Source organism: Cornus florida, unplaced genomic scaffold (assembly GCF_030987335.1).
Source record: "Cornus florida cultivar Cherokee Brave unplaced genomic scaffold, ASM3098733v1 CherokeeBrave_3.0.0_Hap2_Chr10, whole genome shotgun sequence".
Classification (NCBI taxonomy): domain Eukaryota; kingdom Viridiplantae; phylum Streptophyta; class Magnoliopsida; order Cornales; family Cornaceae; genus Cornus; species Cornus florida.
The window spans coordinates 30,360,323-30,366,425 of NW_026775580.1; positions in this window are offsets into that span (position 1 = coordinate 30,360,323).

The following is a 6,103-nucleotide window of genomic DNA, read 5'->3' on the forward strand; positions in this document are numbered from 1 at the left end:
TTGAATACAGAATATTTTTTAAGCTAGACGACAACTATTTTAGTTATATGAATATAATAGACTTTAATAACTTAGACAACTCTTTAAAACGAATCGGAGAAATTCTTGATTATATTAAAGAAAAAGTAGTACAGAATTCTAGTCCAAATAATTTAGATAATAAAAGAACATTAGTCGCCATTAAAGATATAAATAACGATATTAAAAATATTTCTGAAAATTAAAAAATAACTATAGATTATTTAAAATCTCTTAAAACCGATATTCAAAAACTATTACAATAGTTTTATGAGCACCTAATAATCCTGATTATCTAACATCTGTTTTACAAACTTTAAAACAGACGTATATCAACTAATATACATATTAGACAAAATAACTTTTTAATCCAGTTATTACTCCAGTTAACTGAAAAAGTTAATAAACTTGAAGAAAAATTAGAAGTTATAAAAGAAAGTATTCCCAGAGAATCTTCTAAAGAATTATCTGAATTATCAGATAAAATAAAAGGATATAAAGTTATCAACCATTAATCAGTTCTCGCCTGTAACCATCTAGCGTGTTAATTTATTACAACCTCGTAAAAAAGTACCACAATGGCCATTATCCTTAGAAAGGCCAAAGAAATAATGAAAGTAGAAGATTTATATGACAATAAACATGATGCTAAAAAATATATAGAAAAAAGAATGAAAAAGATAAAAAATAAAGTTAACCTTTATTCTAATAATTTATTAGACTTTCAGAGTAAAATATATAATCATTTTAGCTAGAGAAGAATAAGTGCAGTTAACAATCAAGTTATTCTAGACCTTATAACACCCGAAGCATGTTAAGAATTACATGATAATAATTTAGAACTTATGCATTTAGGTGTCATAATGATGGGATTAGTAGAATTAACCAGAACAGAAATTGGAACTAGAGCATTTGTTTATATTTACAATGATCGATGGAATAACCATCAACAAGCACAAATAGCCAGCGCTGAAATAGATTTAGCAAACAACGCAGCAATAGTGGGATGTATTCCCAATTATACGATGACTACTAGAGAATTTAGTAAACATATTAAAATAGCTATATCCACAAAAGGATACAATATGACAGGGCAATTTGAAAACCTACTAGTTAATACCTTATTTATGGGAAAAGCAGTTAATCGATATAACTTACAATTTAAAGCACAATTCAGTGAAATAGTTAAACCATTTAGCAGCAAGTATGTTTAGATGATAGAAGGTAGAAAAGTAAGCAGTATTACCCATGAAGGAACAGAATGACAATTACATAACTTACTACTACAACTAAAAAGATACCTGAAAGTAATATGATATATGTTAAAAATAGTGGAGAAACTAGCATAAGGTTTAGTAATTATAAAAGACAGGATAATTAAGTCGATGATATCCAAGAAGACTTTTTAACCACACTTATAGAAATAGAATCCCCTGAATAAATAAATGTCTTTTACGATAGACTAGAAGATGAAGTCTTAGATAAAATAATGCATAACTTTGACAATCTTGAATTAGAAGATTTGAAAGAGAAATATCATGAGCCAAATTATCAACTTATAGAAAGCATTTATCTAGACGAAGGAAATAATGATGATATTAAGCGAAATATCTTAAAAGTATGGTTTGAATCATTCTATACGAAACACGAACTAAACACCTTAAAAGAAGAATTAAATGTAAATGTCGAAGAACAAGTAGAGCATAGAGAAGGAAAAGAGCCAGCAGAATCTTCATTTCAACCTACAGGATCTGTAGACCAAGAAATGCATAATGCAACTAGTAGTACTAATAAAATAAATGATGAATATCTCACGGGACAAAGATTGCAACCTACACTAGAAATATATGTAGAAAATAGAAACATACCAAACACGTACACGTGGACAGGCGCTACGATAATATCCTAACACATTATGCAGAAACCATATTAGACACATCACAACATGATCCCCAAGATTGGTCAAGAGTAATTGACGACTGGGAACAAGACTGTATTAGAACAGCTGTTCTAACCCGGTTTGATAATATAACACAAGCACTAACTTATTGTGAAACTCTATTAAGAGGCACAATTCAAGACTGGTGGCAATTTTACAAAGTTACTTATGTTAATGATTACAACATCGTAAAAGATAATTTTACAATTCAACAGTTCACTAGTTTAATCAAAAGGGTATTACTAGGTGAAGATAGATTATTAGAAGAAACCCAAATCAAGCAAAATGAAGCCTTACGTAATCTAAAGTTACTATAAATTTGTGATTTCAGATATATAAGAGATTATACTAATAAGTTTTTTGAATATTTTGCCGCTACAGGAAAAACCGGAGACCTAATCTTATTAGATCGATATCTTCAAAAATTATCAGGAAGTGTAAGAATTAAGATTTGGGAAAAATGGTTAGAGAACCCTCGAAGGGATAGATTAACTATAGGTGATAGAGCTAACCATGTCTATGACATGTTAAAAAAGGAGTGTAGACAACGTAGAGAGTCTAAACAAATTAAGAAACAATTTTTTGATATATGTAAGCAATTAGACTTTTCATCACAATATGGTTGTATACCACAGAAAACCTTCAAAAGAAATAAACCACGAAAATATAGAATAAGAAAAAGTAGAACCTATAAAAATTATAATAAAAAACCATATTTTAAGAACTTTAAAAGCAACCCCAAACCATTTAGAAAGCGTTCTTGATATAAAAAACGAAAAATAATTAAAGATAAAAAAGACAATGAGGATAATAAGGATAGCAAAGTTAATACATTACCTACAAAGGAACGTAACTATAAATGTTTTATTTGTGAAGATCCAGGTCATATAATACCAAATTGCCCTTATAGATATAAACAAAACCCTATTAAGCAAATACAAGAAAAAATCAATATGCTCGAGGATATTGATGAACAAATAGAAGAATTATATGAATTAGAAAGCGTTTATGATTCCGATGACGACAATGAAAGCATATATAGTATAGAAAGCATAGATAGTGAAATTGATGAAGACCTTGAACAAGAACTTCATTCCATGGAAGATTATATTTGCACTATAAGCAATTCCTCATGTCATTTACGAATTTGTTAAATTTCATTTCTTAACCTACAATTGTAAATAATGTAACTCTTCCATTAAAGAATGACATTATTGTAAAGACCATTGTAAAACTCTATTATGTTACGACTATTATAATAAATACGAAAACAATCTAGAAAAAACATTAGTTGAATCCATAAATTCAATATATAAACCCTCTAGTTTAATTCAATTTCCGGTAACATTAGAATTTAAAGAAAAATTAGTCCAAATTTCAGCTATGCTAGATACTGGAGCATCTAAAAGCATAATTCAAAAACATTTAGTCCCAGAAGAAGCATTAGTAAAACTAAATTATAATGTTAATATGAGTTAATATAATAATGAAAAACTACCTATAACCCATTGTGTTCAGAATATTCCTATATTAATTAATAATGAAAATTTTATTTTACCACAAACCTATGTAATAAATAATACTCCCAGTACTTATGATTTTATTCTAGACTTAAATTTTATCAACTCACTCACCGGAGGATTCATGTATACCCCTACCGGTTTACAGTTTTTTAAGCAAGGAACCTTTATTCCATCTAACCTTTCTTGTATTCCTCATAAAGAAAAAAAAAAAAACTATTACTTATGTCAATACTTTACCTATGACCGAATTACCTATGACAGAAGAAAAAGAAAAAAAAAAGTATTTGATGTAACTGAATTTATAGACGATGTTTTTGAAGCATTAATGTTTCTTAGTCACTTTAATGAACCAAAGATTTTACTTAATAATAAAACTATATTAAAAAACCTCAAAATTAAATATTGATAATCTTATAAGATTAGCTGAAACCACTAAGATATTAGGCGAAGATCCTCAGAAACATTGGTATAAAAATAAAATCGAAGCCAAATTTAACATAATAAATCCGTTCATAACTATAAAAACACAAGATAATCCGCATACCCTAGATGATCAGGAAGAATTCCAAAAACAAATTAAAGAACTTTTATTACTAAAAGTAATAAGAAAAAGTAATAGTAGACATAGAAGTCCAACTTTTATGGTTAGAAATCATTCAGAAATAAAAAGAGGAAAAACTCGTATGGTTATAAATTATAAAAGATTAAATAATAACACATACGATGACAGTTATAAAATTCCTAATAAAGATGTTTTAATAAACAGAATACAAGATAGAAAATGATTTTCTAAATTTGACTGTAAATCAGGATTTTGGCAAATCCGTATGGCTGACGAATCCATTGAATGAACTACATTTACATGTCCTGAAGGACATTATGAGTGGTTTGTTATGCCTTTTGGATTAAAAAATGTATCACATGAGTTCCAACGAAAAATGGATACTATATTCAATAAACATTTAAAATTCTGTTGTGTTTACATAGACGATATTCTAGTTTTCAGCCAAACTAAAGAAGAACATAGAAAACATCTTGAATTTATATTCAACGAATTTATAACACAATGACTTATTATAAGTAGTAAAAAGATAATATTAGAAAAATAAGACATTGAATTTTTAGGCTTGTACATAAAAGATGAAAAAGTAGAACTACAATCACATATTGTCAAGAAGATTTTAAACTTTCCCGATAAATTAGAAAAAACCAAATTACTACAAGTATTTTTAGGATTATTAAATTATGGTCTCAATTTTATTCCTAAATTAGGACAATTAGTAAGACCCTTGTATTCAAAATTAGGTAAACATGGTCAAAAATATTTTAATACTCAAGACATAGAATTAGTTAAGAAAATTAAATCTTTGGTCACTTAGCTTGAACCTTTACAACTCCCACTTAAAAATAGTTATAAAATAATCCAAACAGATGCATCAGCTCAAGGATAGGCAGGTTTACTTTTTCAAAGACCTACAAAAGAATCTTCTCAAGATGAAGAACAAATTTGTCACTATGCTAGCGGAACTTTTACTAAAGCACAATCTACTTTACCCTCAACAGATCTAGAAATTTTAGGAGTGACTAACTCTATAGAAAAATTTCAGATATTCCTTGATAAAGAATTTCTTATAAGAATAGATTGTGATAACATAGTCAAATTTGCAAATAAAGTAAAGTAACAGCGAATGTCTGTAAAAAGATAGATTTCCTTTATTGACTGTATTATTGGAAGAGATTTTAAACCCATATTTGAACATGTCAAAGGAAAAGAAAATTATTTAGTAGATATTCTATCCCGTTTACTAATTGATTGTTAAATTTTACAGGAATGGAAATAAAAAGCAATAACAGCTATAGTCTTATACCAGACACTTCTAATCCTCTTTTAATTATCCAAAACTCAGTTCAACAGTTCCGTGCTAGACATAATATTTTTCCTGACCAAAAACTTATTTTAGATAATATTTGGTTTTCTAGAATAAACTTCGATAGAACCCTTGTCAGAAATCTAAATACTTTAAGTGAATATTTTGTATCAGCTAATAAAGTATATCAGAATTTACAGCAAGAACATGAGACGCTTATATCTCATTATAAAAAGTTGAAGCTAGCTTATCAAAAAATGACACCAAACCCTACAGAACTAATTATTTCTGAGCAAAGGACTGATGAAGATGAAAATCTTCAGAAAGTTCAATTTCCGCAGGTACAAACCAAGTATGCCAAATTATTACCCTTTTTCTCTCCAATCTACAAAGAAATCCTGAGACAACAAGTTGAATTATTTCCTGATGACCTTAAGGATCTTATCTTTGAAAAAGTCAAGTTTGATGGTTTCAAGGAATGGGTTAATATCCAAAACTACCTCAAAAATAATAGTCCACCTAAAAAAACCCATTATAACTATTTTTTCCTACGATTTATATAAACAGGCAACCTCATACCTATGGCCATTATCTTGTTAGACGTAGATATTGTTTTCTTCTATCCATTTGAAATAACCAGAAAAACCCTTTTCTCTACAAGAACTACCATCTGTTACTTAAGTAAACTTTTAGAATTAGGAATAATCTATAACATCACCATACCAAAAGATATGCCATTAGAATACCTAGATTCT